Here is a 19612-nt window from a genome sequence, read left to right on the forward strand (position 1 = left end):
GTGCTTACTCAGCCTGGTGGAGCAGCCGGCTCCTGCTGCTCCCTGACACTAACCTGCTGCTACCAATGGGCAGCTATCACAGGCTGATTTATCTTCTGTAGATTATAAATCAAAATTTAAAAATACATGCATGCATTAAAATTAAAATTTGTCTTGGCAGTTCAGTTCTCTGTACTAGGACCATGGAGTCTGTTAAGTGATTAATGATGTCTCTCCTCAAAATTCACAAAGATAAGAATTTGTACATTATTTTCAGAGATTAGGCTTTTGAACTGATAAGTGTCTTATAGATGGCATATCTGCTCCCACTTGATCCTCTAAAAAGAGAAAATGGATACATCAATTCCAAGAAAACATTAGTCCTCATTTTTGCAGACTGCAGCCTAAGTCAGTGCGCAGTTGTGGATGTCAATACAATAAATTCAGAAAAGTTGAGTTGCACAGTTCCAGTGTCTTTAGGAGATTAGCTGCCTGTTTGTTTAAAAACTTGTTTCTAGTGACCTTGCTCCTTACCATGTGTCATTACTTTTTTTTTTTTTTGGAGTGGGGAGGTAACTCACTATTCCCATTGCTCAACAAATGGAGCTTTTTTAACATCAGAGTGCCAGGGACAGTAGAACTGGCTGTAAATATTTGACAGTGGCAAGAAGGTGATTTTGTTGAACTGCATGAAGGTTGATGCTGGTGACAAAAATCCATTTGGGTACCAGTGTTCTCAGGGCCCTCAATTAGACTGAGCTAACAAACCCTGCACTGTAGACCCAGAGGTATTTTTATATGGTGCATTTTCAGGAGCCTGCTTGTTTCAGGAGCTTATATAGGCAATCAGAAAGTCCCATTGTTCCTGGGGCTAGCTCAATATAGGTGGGGAATTAAGATATACCCTGCATACCTACCTCCAAGTGGCATAGGAAGTGAGTTTCTGAGGGGAGTTGTAATAGCTTGAACACTTTCAATAAATTTTTAATTAGATTTAACTATACAACCATCAGTTAATTTGTCACAGGCTTTATGGATTTATAGGTTTAGGGAGGTTTTTAGGTGTTAAGTGACCATATGTTTTACAGGCTTAATATGGCTTTAGGTTTTAGATTATTATGACATTTTGCTTAAAGCTTAGTAATTCGTTCCTTGGTTCTTCTGCATGTGCAGAACCCATATAGCAATGTATTTTAATAACAAACCAAATAATTAACTATTCAATCAAAGCCAACCATTTTAAGCCTACTAGATACTTGTTCACATACAGAGAAATAAAAGTGAAATGTGATTTGAAAAGATCTGTACCCTTATGTGCTCAAAGCCTTTAAAAGAGCTATAGTGAAATTATGTGACCCCGTAATAATTAGAGTAATGAAGGTCAGTCCCATTGGTAGTGGATATCTGAAGAACTCTGCATTCCCAGACCTGAGCAGTTCTTGTGTGAAGTGGCTTGAAGCTGAGCATATGGATGCTGGTGCTTCAGAGCAGTGCACCAGTATTGAAGCTGGTAGAAAAGCCACTGTGAAACCGTGTGTGCAAGCTCTCGTCCCCAGACTGGTGACTGATTTCACAAGCATGAGGTCCTGCTCCTAAGCCTCTATCCTTGTGCAAGGAACTTGCCCTGCTCTTTCTGCCTGTGCATTCTGCATCCACTTCTGTGGAAAACTCATCCAAGGCCTGCTTGACTTTTCTCCATTGCTAAACAGTCCCCACTTCATGCATGTCAGCAGCAGCTCTTGCTATTAGCATCTACAGGCACATGATGTTAAGGACAGTTTAATAATGTTAGAACTTGGCCTTCCTCTATTACCAGTGCTGGTTCTAACTTTCTTTAAGGCCAGAGAAGTCCTGGAGAGTACAACAGTTGCTAAAATACCATAATGGAAAAAGGAACTAATATTTGAGGCCAGTGGGAATATTCCACCTCTCTGCGCCAAGGAGCCTGTGAAGGGAGCAGTGTATCAGCAAATGGAGAGGCTTAGTAAGTGACCAGCCCAGTCCTCAGGAGTTTGCCCAGTCCAGAAATCTGATAGCCTGTCACTGCTCCTGCTCTCATAGATAATGCTGATCAGCATTATTTATTAGGGAGGAGGAAGGATAACGCAATGCTGCACTGGGATGCAGATGCTTGCTATCAGAACAGCTTCTCCTCCTTCTTCCTCTTATCTATGCTCTGCAAATAAATGAGGAAGGATAAACAGTGTGGATTTACAGCTCTGTTCTTGCAATATTAACAGTCCTCATGGGAAATGTTTATCACTGTATCAGTGTGGTGATATGTGCCTTTTCCAGGGGTTGAGGTGTTGTGATAATTAAAGCTACAGTCTGTAGAAAGGGAATGAGGAACCTCTCATGGGATGAAATGAGAGAGAGGTCCTTGCTGCATCCCACTCTTGCAGCTAGGACAGTCCCAACTTCTGCATGTTCTTGGCCACTGCCTGAAGCTGAACAATTTCTGCAGGGGCTTTGAACTTTGAAGGTGGCAAAGGAGAACAGACTGCTCAGGTGGAGAATGCATTCTGAGTGCTTCTGACCTAACTTCAAGGGCTGAAATGCCTTTAGCTGGAATGGGGAGGGGAGCGTGTGGAGGGGCATGTTTCTGGGAGTGAGAGGTGGCAGGATTCAGGACTCTGGTACTCAGTGAGAACAAATAATGAGACAGAAGAGAAGGGGATTTTGACACAACCTTTCTTTTTACTAATGCAAAACTGAGAGATTTTTCAATAATACAGTAGTACTTAAATAATTATGTGGAGTACTTACCCCTCCACCATGAAACTCCACTATGCATATTTGGTTTTCTTCATGGGAGGGTCAAAGTATGTTAAATTAATCTTTTAAAACAGAAAAAATGTTGAGGCTTTTTGGGGGGAGAAAAAGCTGAGGGCAAGTAGTAGGTGGGAAAACTGGGTTTTTTGAGATAAATGGCTGGCTGGAGTCAGTTTTAGCTTAAACAAGGGTAATACAACTTGTGTAAGACTGACAGCAGAGCCTGTTTATCTAACTTTTGTTTATTATTATCTAGCTTTCTGAATTTCTAAACCTCTGTTTAAACATATTTAGAATTCCCATTTCGTTTTCGCAAGATGCTGTATTTCGCATTATGCATTTGGCTGTATTGCACGTGCAGGGGTTACAGAAAAGGCATTATATGTACATTAGTGCTGTACCTTTATATTTATCTGCATGCCAAGATTAGTCCAAGATGCGGTAATGTTTTGCCCAGAGCAATTGTACCAATGAACCTTAACCCTGATCTTAAGAGACTTACTCTCTGTTCCTGTGACAGTTTGTTTATTCTTCACTTCAGGGCCTCTTTCGAGCTGAAACAGCCATTAAGAGCAAATTGTTCTAGACAGCTTTTCTGCCTCCAAGTAACAAAAACTGTGCAACTTATTTTCATTTCTTCCTATACCTTTTCCAGGTGATTCTTACAAACATAAATCCACTATGGTATCCATCCAGCCCTGGAATGTTCTAAATGCAGAGAAATTACTTGACTCATTAACAGTGTGACCTTTCAGCATTCTCTATTTGTGAAAATTGCGTGCAGGGGACAAATCCCACTGTACTTTGTGCACATATTATTGTGAATAAAATGTGTACAATGTCCATATTGGAGGAAAAAATGCATCCAGCTACTTTGTATATTTTCATCTGTTTCTGTACATTCTTGTGCTGTGTGAGTGCCAGATGAAATTACAGCTGTATTGTAAAAGAATGTTATGTGTTAAGAGTTTAGTCCTAAAATAGATCTAAACCCCTGTAATTCTGTGGAAGGTGTAAGTGCTCTGTATTTATTTAGCTATTTGATTAATCCAATTAATTAACTTAATCATTAAAATCAATAATCTCAAAAAATGACTGAGAATATATTCCTATATTAAGCAGAAAATAGCTTTTTACTTCCTTATAAACAAATATATTATCTTTGAAAGGGTAGAAGAAAAGAAATGAAAAGGATTGTTTGCCTGTAGTACAGTGGAGATATCAAGGGAAAACTGGAGCTTTTGTTAAAGTTAATAAGAGCTGGATCAAACCTAGGATTTCTTACAGCTCTCATGAGGCATCACAGTTCTTGACTTCACTAATCAAGAATTAAAAAGGAATAATTATGAACTATATCTTTCTCTTCACTAAAGAAGAAATAACTCCCAGGTAGATTAAACATGGTAAAACTTGCTTTATGAAACCTTTTTTAATTAACCAGATACCTTACATTATTTCAGGTCCTGCTGTTCTGTTTCTTCTCATAGGAGGACTACTGAAATGGAAAAAAAGGTCAGTTTAGTAATATAAAACTTATTTTAGAATTACATCTAAAATGAAAAGTTAATCAGAAATAAAATTATCAGTATCCGTCAAGTTAAAATCTCAGGCTGGCAGTGCAAATAGGTTTAGAGTAGAATAATAAATTAATTGCTTCCCTTTGAAAACATATTTTGTTGAATGGCAGTTGCAACATAATTGTTGGAAAGGAGGTAGAATTTTTTTGTTTGTTTGCATTTTCACAGAGATTTTTCTATGGCTGCCACAGAACAGCGACAGTAGTTACTTCTGTATTGTGGCAAATACTCTTCCTTTCTGTTTGCATAATCCTAACATAACTGAGACATTTCGCTGCTTAAAATGAAAAAAAAATACATGGACAGATCCATATGTATAATGGTTATGTGATTACAGATTTTTTTTAATAGAAGTATTTTTATTGCTAACATTAATTGAGGTTTCTATCTTGTCCCCTCTTTCACTTTATTAGAAATTATGATCTAGGAAAATATGAACAAGTGAAAAATCTGATTTACTGTTTCATATTGCATCTCATTAATTTTAAAGCTGCATAATTGTAAACTACAGTAATACTTTTGAACAAATTTTTATGTAGTTGAATAGCTAGATTGAGGAGCTGAGGTGGAGTCTTACAGGATACTTAAAATACTCTATGAACATTTTGTACTACATGCATTAATGGTAAATTTTGAGAAGTGTGAAGTGTTGATGGATGCAATGAACAGAGCTGGGATTGAGGTTCATTACAGCTGCAGCAGTTTATAAATATGAGGGTTGTGACAGCTTATTCTTGCAGAATAAGCACCTGCTCATTGTTTGTTACCAAACAAATGAAACACTGAGAGGAATCTCAGACTGGTTTCTCTGTGCAAAATCTGCTTGTGTTCAGGTATTATTGTCCTGTAGTGAGGATCTGAGGACGAAAGTACAATTTACCACCTGAAGCAATCCTGTCTTGTCTTGTATGATTTTACACAGAACATGTAAATTTCTCAGGTGGTGCTCAGTTAGCTGTAGCTTTCTGCAAAATTATGTAGGAACATAAATAATTCTGATAGTTCATGAAATATGAATAAAGGCCTGTTCAATACTTTTTTTTTTTTGAGGCTCTTGGGAAACCTAAACTGAATTGTGTTGCTGAAGTTCTTTTGAATACATATTCTGTAAAATTTTTAATGTACCATTTACTTTTCCATTTATTTGAAATAGCTTTCAATTCTTTTGGTGTTCCTTCCCGATGAAAAATTTTGGCAAATGCCAGTCCTCATTTGTACAAGGTTTCCAACAAGGGCTATTGGACATGTCCTAAAATGATTTACCTCAGTGCTGGAAACATTTCACTTTTCTGTATTGCTGTTTCTTGTTAATACAGAGAGAAACTGTCTTCTGTTATTGCTGGGCAAAATGTTTTGCCTCTAAGTAAAATTATAGAGATGTTATTTGTCTGTTTGACATCTATGAATACAGAAAGCCCAGTGCTGCTGCTTGCAAGGCATCTTCAATTCCCTGTGTGCACTCACGCAAGGGGCTTTCCCTGCATCTCATCATTGTGCACTGTGAATGTAACAGGAACATAAAAGACAGAGTATCTGTCACAGATGTTCCTAAGACTCCTGCTGCTGCGATGTCTTTCTTGCCCAAAATTACAGCAGACTACATCAAGATTAATTTGGTCAAAAGAAATTATAAAAAGGCAGAAAAGCTTTCAAATTGAGAGAGGTGAAAAACTTCAAATAAGATAATTATATACCTTAGATAAATAAGACGTGCCATAACTCATCTGGTTTTAAAAAGTAATAGCAAATATTGCTAAGTTAGAGAAGGAATGGCTGTTCACTTTATCTTACAAAACACAGTGAATAAGATAGTCACAAAACTGAAATGTTTTGCCTGCAAAATTGAAAGGAAGTTTTTCATGCAATGCGTATTGTCCTTGGGGAAATCATTATTTCAACATATGGTTTGATATCTAGAGTTTATTGGGATTTAGAAAAAGAGTTGACCATCAATAAAACTCAACAAAACAAAACTAAAACACATCCTTACTCAGATGTGACATACTGTTAAGTAAAGAATTAAGTATTTTAGAGAAGAGATAAACACTCTACTGACTTATGGGGTCTAGAAGAATCTTTACCTGAGGCAGGTATGACCTAACTACCTCTTTCAAAACACTTTTAAGTTTTATGAAGCAGCTGTGGCCAAGGGCAAAGCTGTGCACCAGTTGAACCATGGGCCTGATCCAGCACAGCAATGCACTCTGACTGCAGCAATTCCCCATGATGTAGAATGGGGTCCTCATGGTGCCCTGACACCTATTAGCTTTAGGGGGAATCTGCATGTGTTTCCTGGGTTGTATGATGTAAGGGAAGTCCAGCTCAACCTCCTACACTTCACTAGCTTGTAGAATCACCAAGGGTTACAAGCTGCTACTTCAGTGTTGGGGCCATCAATGTAGCTCGAGTTGGTCAGCCCAGCAGTGCTGCTGATTCCCATGCTGCTGGTGAGAAGCTGGAGCTCCTACTGCTCCTGCCAGGAACCTCGTGTCCGTCTGCAGGGGCAGGGCACTGCCAGGTACCCCTCTGGCTGCTTAGGGCTGGGGAAAGGAAGTATTGGGTCTTCTTCTACTGACCTCCAACACAGGAGTCTAGGTGACTCCAGGTGTGCTTTTCTTTCCTGTTTTGCTCCCCTTTCAGCAAACCTGGGTGCCAGACACAGCTGATGCTTCCGCACACACTTTGGTGTCTTTTTGCTGGAAAAAATGCTGATTAGCATCCTAATGAAAATCTAATTGATGCAGTCAAGTTGTCTCTGATCCTGAAGTACATATGATGACAGACACTGTAAACAATTTATTTTCATGTATAAAGGAAATATGTCAGCTCCAGTGTGACCCTGATTTACGTTAAAGACACACTATTAAGAGTTTTGCCTGATAGTTAAGAACCAGCATGAAGATCAACTGCTACTTTAATTTATACAAATAATTTCTATGAAACAGCTACTTTGAATGAGACTATCTGAAATTGAAGCCTTGGAAGTGCTTTCCAATAAACGAGGTATTCAGCATTCTAACATTTACTGCTGAAATACGATTAATTATATGTTACACTTTACTGTGAAAACTGGGTACACTTAAACTCTCCTCAACATATATGAGCTGGATGCTTTTTCATTCTCTTTTTAGCAGAGAATTTCACATGTTTTAAGTGAAAACTCTCTTTTTTTCTCATTACTGTTCCATGTCTGAATTCAAATCTCTCTCCTGTAATGCTGGGTGTGGTTTTACTTGCTTTATCACTGGCATTTCCTATAGTTTGTGGTGATTTGGAATCTAAATGCTAAAGACATCCCATCTCTAAAGTAATGGCAAAATTATAAGAGAACCTGAGTGTGTTACTACTAAATTAGGCCTCTTTACCCTCTTTGCACCTCCCTGTCCCAAGGGCTGAAGTTGGCTGAGCCACAACTACTTCAGTCGAGAAGCTTATTTACAGTCTTATGCAAGGGGCTTTCATTCTGCATATGTTACAAATAAGAGCTTTGGACACATAGGAAGATCCTAGAACATTACTCTGACATCTGTAAGTGATTATTAGAAGTTGCATTCCTGGTTGAAGGATCTCTCCAACTCCCCCTCCTCTTCTCCCAGATCTCTGCTGGAAGAAAAGCCATTCTCTGTATGTTTGAAGAAACTGGTTCTGAATCTCTTACAGTAGGTACGTTGATAATCCTTATGGTAGAAGTCCAGTCTTACTCCTATGTATCAACAATGGCTTAGCCACATGACAATTACTGTAATAAGAGAAAAAAAGTCTAACTTTTGGTAGAACATATTGTCTGGTGAACATATGCCTACATGCTAGAAGTCACAGGCTCTTTAATCTGAAGTGGCCTGATTCAAGCACTCGTGTCAATGTGTGAATTTTCCCAATAAGCAGAGCTATCAGAACCTTGGCTGAGTTATGCACTATCCCACAAGGAAGAAAGGCAGCAACCTACAGCATAGTATGCATTTTTTTCTTTGCTTATTCTGGCCTGAGTCTCATCTTTGTTTGAGTCTTGGTCTTTGGCTAGTGTTTGTTTGCTAGTACCACTAGGAGAACTGAATTCATGCAAACCAAAATAGTGAGGGGTTCCAACTTGCATCTCTCCAGGCAGATGATCTCATCACAGTTCTTGGCAACAAAACTTACACGCTCGAGCAATTTCATTAACTCTGAGGGGAACAACTTATTAATTGATTGGTACATACATCAGTAATGGTTGAACTGGGGCTTCATGAAGATAAGAATTATGGATGAAGTTCCCTAAGAACTTCACTGGCACAGATGGGTAAGATGATACCCTAAATTAGAGCACCACAATAATCCATGTGCTGTTCTGGCATGAAGAACAAACATAAGGTAATACTAAAAGTAATAAAGTAAAACCACTTTGTAAAAGTTGGGTTTGTTGGTTTTTTGTGTTGTTTTTTTTTTTTTAAGGAAAAAAAGAGAGCACTGTAATTAGATACTATAATGAAAATGTTTTGTAAAATTGCTCAAATTAGCTGTCAAGCTAATGTAAGCTCTTTTTTCAGATCCACAAATAAGATTAAATTCATGTTTGCTTTTTTTAAAATAAATTGACAAGAAAAATATTTAAGTTTAATTTGACCAGATTTCGTGTATGCCGAAAACATGTAGTAGATAAGTGTGAAAGACCTGGCAGACAATTTGTATGGGCAATTGCTTCTCTTTTCATACATGCTAACTTTAAAATCAAAGTGATAGCACATTTCTACAGTATATAGTTGATCAAAATATAATAAAAAATTGTAAATAATTTTGAAATAATAATAGTAATTTTCAGGATAAAGCTTATTCTTTTGAACGTGTTACAAGAACTATGAGAAAGCAGAAAAAGGGGCAAACTAAAAAAAAAAGATTGCTCACATTTACATAGCTAATTTAACAGTGGGCTTGTATAACACTTTCCTTTCTGGTATGTGATATGTCCCACATGCAGTATCTGTATTTGTTGGCAGATGAAAAATGGGAGCAGAGGGAAGTGTTCCTCATTTAAACAGGTCTGCTTTCCTTTTTTTAATAATAACCAAGAAATAAGCTATCCTTTTAGTGTGCTTGGCTATATGTACTTTGCTGCTTAAAATGGCCCTGAGTGTATTAATAGTACAGCACAGGATTCAAATATTATCATTTGTGGTGGGTGTGGGAGTGAAGGCCTCGTAGTTGGGTTTTGGAATATATACCATGGGAAATCTCTTATGAAATAACTGTTACTTCACTCAGTGTGGTCCATTCCAAATGCTAACCATTTACTTGTCAGATATTTTTCATGAGCCTTGCAGATAAGATAGCTCTGTGGGGATTGATTTAGCTGTGTTCAGAAAACTAAGCTCTCACTAGAGATGGGGAAACCACCCCACCTTTCTTTCAATTTGGTATAGAATATTAACGAGGGGGGTGTTAGTCTCTGGAGCTTCATCCCACCCTTCAACACATCAGATTCATATTAGCAATAGTTATTATCTAGAAGGGTGACTCACTGTCAGCTGTTTTCATTTTTGCTTATAGTACCCTGGAGCAAAATGTATATGTAAGTAACAATTTAGATTTTCATTTCTGTATTTTATTGCAGTGAGGCTGGTCACAATACCATAGTAACAGTTGCTTTGCAGTTTCACTTTTGACAGCATTTGATTCTTTGCCATAGCAGACGTGGTTAAAAGGCTTGCTTGTGGTAAGAACTGGTAAACCTGCAATTCTGAATAATTAAGTGCTATTATTTTATTGGAAGAATTTAAAAGAAAACATTTGTCTTTATTTAAATAAAGACAAATATTTACAGAATAAGTAAATAGAAATATTCAGCACATTATTTTGCTTCAGGACTTGCTTCATACAAAATGTGTGTGTATATTATATTCAACAGCATGCGCAATGTGTAAAGACAATTTTACAACTTCTACAGCTGTTCACCACATGTGGGGCTGCATGGGGAAAACAAATATGAGCTATGAATGGTCCCCAGCTTATGCCCCTCTGAGAGATATATATGGTTACAGTAAAAAATGTACATATAGTGTTGTTAATAAAATGCCAATAGTTACCAAGGTCTAAGTTTTGAGTAATACAACAAGCCTGCATTTCAAAAACTACACACAGAACAAGAAAATTCAACTAAACTGCTGAATAGGTTGGACTCTTTTTTTACCCACAGAAATTCAACAAATAAACAAAGTCAACATGGGCCTCAGTATTACTGCTTAGGATAGGATTTACTCTCAAACATTAACTGCATGTCTTGTAATTAGAAAAGACAGCAGCCCAGTCAGATGTTTTATCTGTCTTTTGCTAACTTGACCTAACAGATGCTAACTGCCTTTCTGCTGGATGAATGGTTTCATTTGTTGCCATTGTACTTTTTAATGTAAAAGGTAAAAGAAATATGTTGTATCTGAAAAATCACTCTTTGTTTTGGTAAAAAACAAGTTTTCTCAACCTATAGTAAATAAGGCTGTTTTATCATTAATGTATGTGGGATTTATTATGCAACTGTTAAGAAATTACTTTCGTAATCCCTTGTGCACTTAAGAGAATTTGTTACCTTTTAAATTTCTAACATTAAACCTTTTGAACCAAGGAATTCAGTGGTTTTCTCTTCAGGGATCTGAGCTCCATCCCATACAATGACATAGAACTGTGGTTGACTATTTTTACCTTGAAGAAGTAAAACCATTTACGAAATACAGGTCAGCACAACACAGTATCTCCTCTGGTGTATTTGCCTCACACATACAAGTATGGATATGTAAGGTTCCAAGGCTAATGGAAGAGTCATTTGTGTTTTGTTTGAGAGGAGAAAGAGGACTGGGGAGAAGGATTCTACAATCCCTTCATGGACAGTCAGTGAAGTTCTCCCTAGCAAAGGGCCAGTACAAATCCTGGACACAACACAGAGTCAAAATAGGAATGAAGAAGGGCAGAGCAGTACGTGAAAGCTATTTCTCTGCATTAGCATGGATTTCGACACTTAGAAGCAAAGACCTAAAAATGTTTTGTGAACTTGCATTCCCTTTGAATGTGAACATCTTGGAATAGTATCATATGCATGTATTTGGCAGGAAGCAAGTGCTGGTGCTGTCAGTGCTCTGCAGTATCTTGTCTGTCAGTTTCTCTTGCCCATGTGTGTCCCTGAAGAGAATTAAATTGTGTCCTGTGAGGTATTTGGGATATGCCTCCATCAGCATTTTAGGTTGCACCAGGATCAGGCTTTGGAAGTGAACCTCCTAGTAATTCCCACATGTGGAGCTTTGGTTTTCAAGGTGGTTTACAGTGTCAGAGGACACAAAGGGGATTACCTCCTGGGTAAAATTAAACTGTGACCCAGGACCTAGCATGCTCCAGCAACTAATGAACATGCAGTCCACACTGGAACTGGTTGGAAATAACTTCCCATAAGCTGTGTCTAGTGTAGATACCAGACTCTCAACACATATGGTTTTGTTCTATAGACCACTTCCTATTGTACCTGGCTAGTTGTCAATGGAGAGATACCCACAGCCTGATCATTAACAGGTCTTGCTTTTTAAAAAAAAAAAAAGATTATGGGAATCTGCTCTTATATCTCCTGTTCCTTCTGGAATTAATTACTGTTCATTAACAAAGTGGTTGGTCTATTTCATGGGAGAAACAGGATGAGACAGATGGAGGCCAGCCAATGTTCTTTAGCATGAGGCCTTTCTCACCCTCATAGTGCTAGTTTTGTGGTTTGCACATTAGGAATAGTTTTCAATGTAGTTAACTATTCTGCTTCTGCTGCCTCATAATATCTAAATATCTTGACATCTAAATATCTAGATATCCGAGTAATCTGAAAAAATGTGTTCTTTATCTGTGAGATAAGAAAATGCTCCCTGGTTTATAGATTTTTCTATCTCTCTCTGTGTACTTCTATAGATCAGTATATTTTCTAGGGTAGGCAAAAAGAGCACATTGTGTAGAAATGGTTTGTAGATTTTTTTTCTTTTTTTCTCCCCAAGAGCAATTGAACTAAACAAATGAAGTATCAACAAGAAAATGCAAGTATATAGTGTTTCTTTCTTCAGACTTTTGGTGTCTTACACCCTATAGAAGTAGAAAACTCTTAGGTACATTTTGGCTAATTCATAAAAACATGAGGTTTTCAGTATAAGTTTTGAAACCTCCTGCAGATCTGTATTCCTGTGGTGGCCACCTACCATGCCAGCCTGTAAAGATCTTAAAAAAAAAAAAAAAAAATTAAGTGCAAATGAAACTCCCAATCCTTAAGATAAAATTAATCCCTCAGGCAACAGCAAAATTTGAAAGGCCTGAACAGCAAATTTACCAGATACATGTATTTATAATCTCTGCTAAAGGCATAACTTGCCTTTGATTATTTCTTTTTGTCCGTGGTTTTCAACAGCATTGAGTGTGCAATTCTGTTGCCCGTCTGCTAAACTACAGATGGTTCAACAGATACATAGATCACATGTGGCAACTGTAAGCAACCTATTTTGTGCAAAAAGTTCTTGGCCCTGTGATATAACAGGACCTAGACTGTCCCTGCTTTTAGCAATTTTCACTTGGTAACAGTGGGGGCACTGGCTCTGACGTACTTCGTTTGCTGATGTCCTTCAGCTCATTATCGCCTTCATATTTGACATTGCCAGCTCTGTGGAAGGAATAATCAAGAAATATGTAAAATTCTTGTTGACTAAGGGAGGGAATCGTGGTGGCTTACAAGAAGCAACTGTGAAAATTACTAAGGCTTGTGTTTGGGCCCATAGCGAGGAATATTAATGAAGATACAGATAGCTGAATATACTTTGGACTGCTTATGAACTGGTATTTCACATTTTTTGTCTTCAGATTTGGGCTGTGATTAGTGGTGTTGGTCAGCTGCTTTCGAGTTATTTGTGTTGATTTTTATGTTGAAAGATTGTCTTTCTCCACAAACCCTATTCTCACTAGTGCAATCAAGAGACCCAAGAAGTAGAAAGACTAATCTTTTCCCTCAAGGTTTGGTAAAGGAGCAGATGGAATATTGGGTTGTTTTTTCCTCCTCTGTCTCATTACTCAAGATCTCTCCTATCTTTTGTGCATATTTGAAGAAAAAGAAACTTGCATTTGGCTTTTTTAATATGTAAATGGCAACAAAGACTGGATTTTTATAGCATTCCACATGCATCTACACTAAATAATTGATACTTTATGAATCAATGTATGACATGAAAGCCTTCCAGCAGCAAATGATGTGTCAGATAAAAGTGTAAACCCTTCATATATTATATGTATGTAGTTGTCTTACATCCCCATCCAGACTCAATGAAGGACGGTTAAGACTGATAGGTCACATTCCCTGGCACGTGTTATTGTAATTCCAAGGATGATGAAATAACATGTGGGAAAAACAAAAAAATATCCAACATAAGGCATTAATCAGTAGCAGTCTAAAGCAAAATAAGGAATGTCGTGTATTGCACAGCACTTGGAGGGATAAAAATCAGATCCAATACTTGCAAAAAGACTCAAATTCTCATATACACAAAGACAAAAGAATATGTTCTCTGAAATAGTTAATGCTGCACTGTATATGTGAAAGAAAAACTTCTATGTTGATTCATAATTCCAGCTGGATCTAAACTGTAAGTCCCATAGGAAAGTATAAAATTAAGCCCTTTTACAAATTTGTTTTGCACTAGTATTTGTAATTTCCATTGCAAAAGAAAAAAAAAAAGGTGTGTTCTCCAGGAGCAGTGCTAGACCCAAGCACAGAGCAGCAGTGCAGAGGTCCTTCCTCGAACTTTTGGAGTTTAAATAATTAAAGAAATAATTTGGAGCATAAGCAATGCATTACTTGATAATTCCCAAATCCCAAAATTTTGCCACAGGTTGGCATTTAAGTTCATACAGCTAATAGGTTTAAACGGGTGACTTTTTCTTGTGGGGAGCATGTTTGGAAACACACTGTATACTGAAGAGAGGCTCACTTGATGGCTTTGCTTTAAAATGTGATTCCCTATATTGGACTTCAAAAATATCACACGGCATCACCTCATAAACATCTCACAGCCTCCTCATCCTCAAACCACTTTGCAGACTGATAATAAAACAGTAGATTTATTTACTAAAATAAGGACTTGCCACTTCCGTTTTTTTTGGTTTGGTGGGGTTTTTTTCTGGGGTCTTTTAGGTTTGATTGTTTACTTGACATGAAATTTCATTGGTATGTATAGCTAGATTCTGACCATCTAGCCAACCTATTCATTATGTGACAGAAATATAGCTAAAAGAGTCTTATTTCAGGCATTTTTACTGTGCTGGATAAAATTTACTTTATGAAAGATAATGACTGTTTATCTAGTAGCTTGATTTTTAGCTCTGCTTCATCTGTGAGGCAGACTGTACTTAAATCTCCTTTAATTTCTTTATCATGACCCATTTTATCATGTCCTTGCAATTAAATCGATTGGGAAAGGAAGAAAAAGAGAAAAACAGATCAAAAAGGCTAAAAGGAAATGTCCAAGAGAAATAATTAATACAGTGTGTCAAACTTCAATGCACAATTACACTGTCTCGCATCCCTTTCATTCACTTACCTTTGCTAATTGAAGTTGTTAGCTCTCTATGCAGCAGCTTTGTCTTGATGTTTTTCAGTAAAATATTTGGCGCCCTGTGGAATTATGTAGATAAAAACTAATAAAGTAATTAGGAAATTGTAGACATGAAAAGATTTTAGCCTGTGATACTTTCATATTGGCTACAAAGAATTTCACCCATAATACAGTCTTGAAACCCCAAGCATGCAATATGAACTTCAAAACAGAATACAGCAGTTTGGGACCCAATCCTGCAAACCACACATGTAGTTTTAGCCATATGTATAGTTCTATATTTTAGGTATTACAGGGTCAATATCAGTTATTTAATATATGAGCTTGAATCTGAAAGTATATGTTATTTAATAATTTTTATGTAACTAAGGTCTAGGTGTGTTATGATAGAAAATAAAGAGAATTGTCTGGAACTGAACAGTTTAAAGTAATCTACTGACTTTTGCCTATTTGATTAGACTTTGCATTGAGCTTTAAACAGACAACATACAATATGAGGAATGGGATCCAGCCAGAAGGAAGTGATTGAGCAGTGAAGGTATGTTAGTTTCATATTTTTCTTGTTTGATCTTTTGTTGATTTTTTCCTTCTCTCATATAATCTCTTTCTTTCCTCCCTCTTCTGGTCTGTTGTGTTTGCATTTGGTAGGTTGAGGGCCTATAAAAATCTTATCAGAAAAATGTTGGAAGGAGGGTAAGGGGCATATCAGAGTCAGTAGAAGAGTGCTGGGTATAGAGGAGCCTGTGTAAGGCAGGCAGGGGAGAACAGGAGGCACAAAGGAGATGGTTAGTCATGCTGGAGGGTTTTGATCTTTTTCCTTTTTAAAATCTGAAATCTGTAAAAATGTGTTACTTGAATTGGATATGTAGCCTCAGATTTGAGTTTGAAACCCATGGTATCTTCCAGGATTGCACTATACATGACTTGTCCATGCTTGGAATTATTCCAGATTTGTTGCTGCACTTGAAATTCACTCCCTGCCTTAATCCAAAGTAACTTTCAAGTGTAGACAAGCCTAACAGTTCAACGCTAACATTTACTTACCTTTAGCAAAAGTTTTAGGTGTTCAAGGAATGCAGGATCATTTAGTAAGGAATGTAGAATTTTACTTCATTAGTTTGTATTAATGAGTTATTTCCTAAGAAGCTTTTAATGGCTTAATTATATTAACTGAACCTTCATGTTAAAGGTTGTTGGGTAGAGTCATATGACTAAAACAATGGAGTTACTGCAGCATAACAACCCATATCTAGTCAGCAACCTATGGTTAATACTTTTAGACCTTTCCTTTCCTTGCTTTCAGCAGCACAATAAATCAGCTTAAAACACAAAGCTAATTTTACATAATAACATTTTACCTCAGAGAGGGACAGAATGGATGTGCTGGGCAATGACTGCACTCATCTGAACATGCTGCCTGTGCTTGATCCCAGTTCCAAACCCATCTTACATACAAGATATCCCTTCAGGATGCCTATTCATCCATTTGGTTTTTGAAATTTAGTGGTTTAGCATGCTTACTCTTTTCTGGATTTTCAAAACTACCGATGGTTCTTTGGCATTTCAAGAGCATGGCTGCTGGCCTGTTTTATGGATCCAGTGTTACAGAACCTGTATTGGCTTAATGTAGAACATGATCCAAAAATTTAAAAGCAAACAGGAACAGTTCTTAGGACAGTGTGGTCCTCCATAGCTTTCTTTTTTTTTTCTAATGCTTTATTGGTTGGGACAATCTTTTAGCCTTGACAAGATTCTAGACACTGTGTAAAGTATGAGAGTTTTGCGAGAATTAGTCCTTACTAGTGTCTGAAAATAATTTCTGTGATCTTAAAATACTTTATGACAAGAAAACATTTTCATACCAAGTTGCTCATTTATGGAAATCTGTGTCTTCAATTACATTTCCAAGTCAATTTGGGAATAAACATTCTGTAGAGCTATTGTACCCTTCATTTCTTCTGGTGGGTGAAGTATGTTTAAATAGTGCTATAAATAGGTAAGTGATCATCAGATGCCTACATCCTGCAGCAATTATTTAAAGTGCACTTGTACTCATGGCAGTGGATTCATCGTAAGAATCTGTTAATTAGCAGGCAGTATATTCAGTACTCCATCAATGACAGGACACAGTCCCCAGCTCCACGTTTAGTCCCAAGGCCCCAGTCTAACGTCACTACAGAAGGCAGAGAGGATTCTGTGTTTCTTAAAACTGTGGAAATAACCCAGGCAATTATGGGTTTAGTGCTAAAGTTTTGAGAAGTGAATCCTAATTCTCCTTTCCAACCCATTCTATGATTCTGTGAATATAGAATGGTATGCAAATTAATAACCCCTTTCCCTGGGAAGGATTAATTAGTTCAGGTTGGATACCATCTTAACAGATAAATACTGCTCCTGGCTTGGATGAGCTGAACTCAGCTGGCTTCTCAGCGCAGGTTAGGGCTTTATGACCATAACATGAAATTAGTAACTGAAGCTAGTCTAGAATTTTTTGAGAGCAGTAAATGGGTAGTTGTTATCCACAGGAGTATCCCTACTGAATTTTGTGGAAGAAGAGGAAAAAAATTAAAACCGTGATGTTAATAGTTTTAACAGGGCATATTTTTTAAGATTTTACATTTACTTAGGCTTAATTCTGTAGCACCGTGAAAACCTCTAAACCTCCTGCAAAAGTGAACTGTCCCAGCTTTCATACATCTTAGTGAGGATAATACATTATGTTGCTGGATTGGGCCAATGCCTGCTCAGTGAAATAATCCTGCCCTGGGCTGAAGTTAATCACTAGATCAGTAAGTACTTAAAAAGTAAGTAAAAATGTAGATTATGTATGTAATTGTGTTCCTCAGCTGCAAAGATTGAACACTATAGTTAAGAGTACAGGAATTTTCCACGGTTTAAAGAGGAAATTATGTGTTTTCTGTTTATTCTGTCACAAAATGTAAAAATAAAAGAAATGCCAAAGCCAACTGTGTATCATTATGTTCCTGGGTGAGCCAACCCATGTGCCAAATTGTACTTTAATGTGGCAATTTGTCATGGCTTCAATCTTTGAACTTCATGTACATCAACTGAGTTACACATTAGTTTATAACTAAAAATCAGTGTTCTTTGCTTCTTAGAGAGTCTTGAGCTTTTTCAGACACCAGGACAAGTGGTGTAAATCCTAGACTTTGGTCAAAGATGCCGAGTACCCAACAGAATTGGCTCCATGGACAAGAATCAGTTCTTACCAACATCACTGAAAATGGTGATAATAATTTGGCTAGGGCTAGACCTATATGCAAAGAATTTGATTTTACAAAGGTGCATACACCTTTGATGTCACACACTTGAACAGCTCTCATGGCTGCTTATTTGAGTGAATCTAATTGGTTTCATTTAATCTTTGCAGGATTGGGACCTAAATGAGTAATTAAAATAAAAACAATGTGTTTGCTTAAGTTTTAATCACAATTTTAATCAGTGGTCTGGAATTTTAGCTAGCAGAAATATAGTAGACATACAATATGCCTTGAAATACATATGTTGCTGTAGAATATTAGTTTTCTTCTTTGCTCAAGGGACTTCCCCCACCTCCGCATCCCTCTTGCAAAGATTTTGCATCCTACATATGAGAGTGATAAGAGAGGAGGTATGTCATGCTCCAACATGCACAACTTTTCAAACACTAAAAATAAATAAAAAATTCTGAAAGCGAGCTTAGGCTGCCAACAAACAGCCTGAACTTGTATTTTACTTGTTTCTGCAGGTTTTTCTCCAAGTTTTGTAAGGCTGTTTGCTGAAATATTTAATGTAGACTAAATGCTCTCTCATATACAGATAATGTAGAAATTTTGAGGACTAGTCTTTGGGGGACCCAGCCATTGACTGATGTGTGGTACATGCAGCAGAACTGTGAGTAAGGCTTGTTCAAACGTGTGCAGGTCAAAGCCAAATGGCAATGGATTATTCTAGGTTGCAAATTGGCATTTCAATTCATAAATTGTCTCTGAACTCCCCTAACATGCCTGTTGGGTAGATGAAAGAACTTGGCATTCATGACTCAAGGCAAAGGGCTGGAAGTCAAACAGCATTATGAAATATCAACTCACCCCTAATCCCCTCAGTAAGAAAGCCAATTGAACTAGTAAAATTTTGCTGAAACGTCCTGAAACTTCTCTCTACTTCTCTGTATCTCCACATAGTCTCCATGCCTATACAAGAACAGTTGATTATTTGGATAATAATAGCACTAGGGCTAAATTTTGTGATGGGAGTTTTACTGTATTAATGTTTGCCAAGTTCTAGTACTGCTTTCATTACCATGACGGTTAGAGGACATACAGCTTCTGAGAGCAGCACGCACCTGATCTTGCAGTCTTGCAGGACTGTGTCAGAAACTAACTCTGTTCATACTGTGGAAGGATACAGTTATGATTGCACTGGGCTACGGCTGGAAAGGCCTTATCCGTGGTGTAGCTCCCTTAATGACAGTTTGCTCCACAACTCAATGGTCTTAAAGTTGGGGTTTTGACAACCTTAAACGTGCCTTCTGCACTGAACAGCACTTTCCGTTACTTTCTAACATAATGAACCTCGAGTGATCTGGATTAGTTTGCTCTGGTGTAAACGATGTCAGCTCTACGGTGTTGGCCAAAACTCGTTCTTATGTGGGCTTTTGGCTGCCCTTGGCTGGGGTGGCAGCACTGAGGGGGCGGC

The 19612-nt window shown here is 37.5% G+C and overlaps 1 long non-coding RNA gene across 1 annotated transcript; it reads right to left on the bottom strand.

The window, feature by feature from the left end:
• Positions 1-4194: 4194 nt before the first annotated feature.
• Positions 4195-19606, bottom strand: LOC108445588. The gene is made up of 3 exons (XR_001860513.1): positions 19260-19606; positions 14900-14973; positions 4195-4246 (listed from the first exon to the last, which is right to left on the bottom strand). It is a non-coding gene; the product is annotated as an uncharacterized LOC108445588 (long non-coding RNA).
• Between the last annotated feature and the right edge of the window lie 6 nt (positions 19607-19612).

The sequence above is a fragment of the Corvus brachyrhynchos genome, unplaced genomic scaffold (assembly GCF_000691975.1).
Source record: "Corvus brachyrhynchos isolate BGI_N302 unplaced genomic scaffold, ASM69197v1 scaffold101, whole genome shotgun sequence".
Taxonomy (NCBI): domain Eukaryota; kingdom Metazoa; phylum Chordata; class Aves; order Passeriformes; family Corvidae; genus Corvus; species Corvus brachyrhynchos.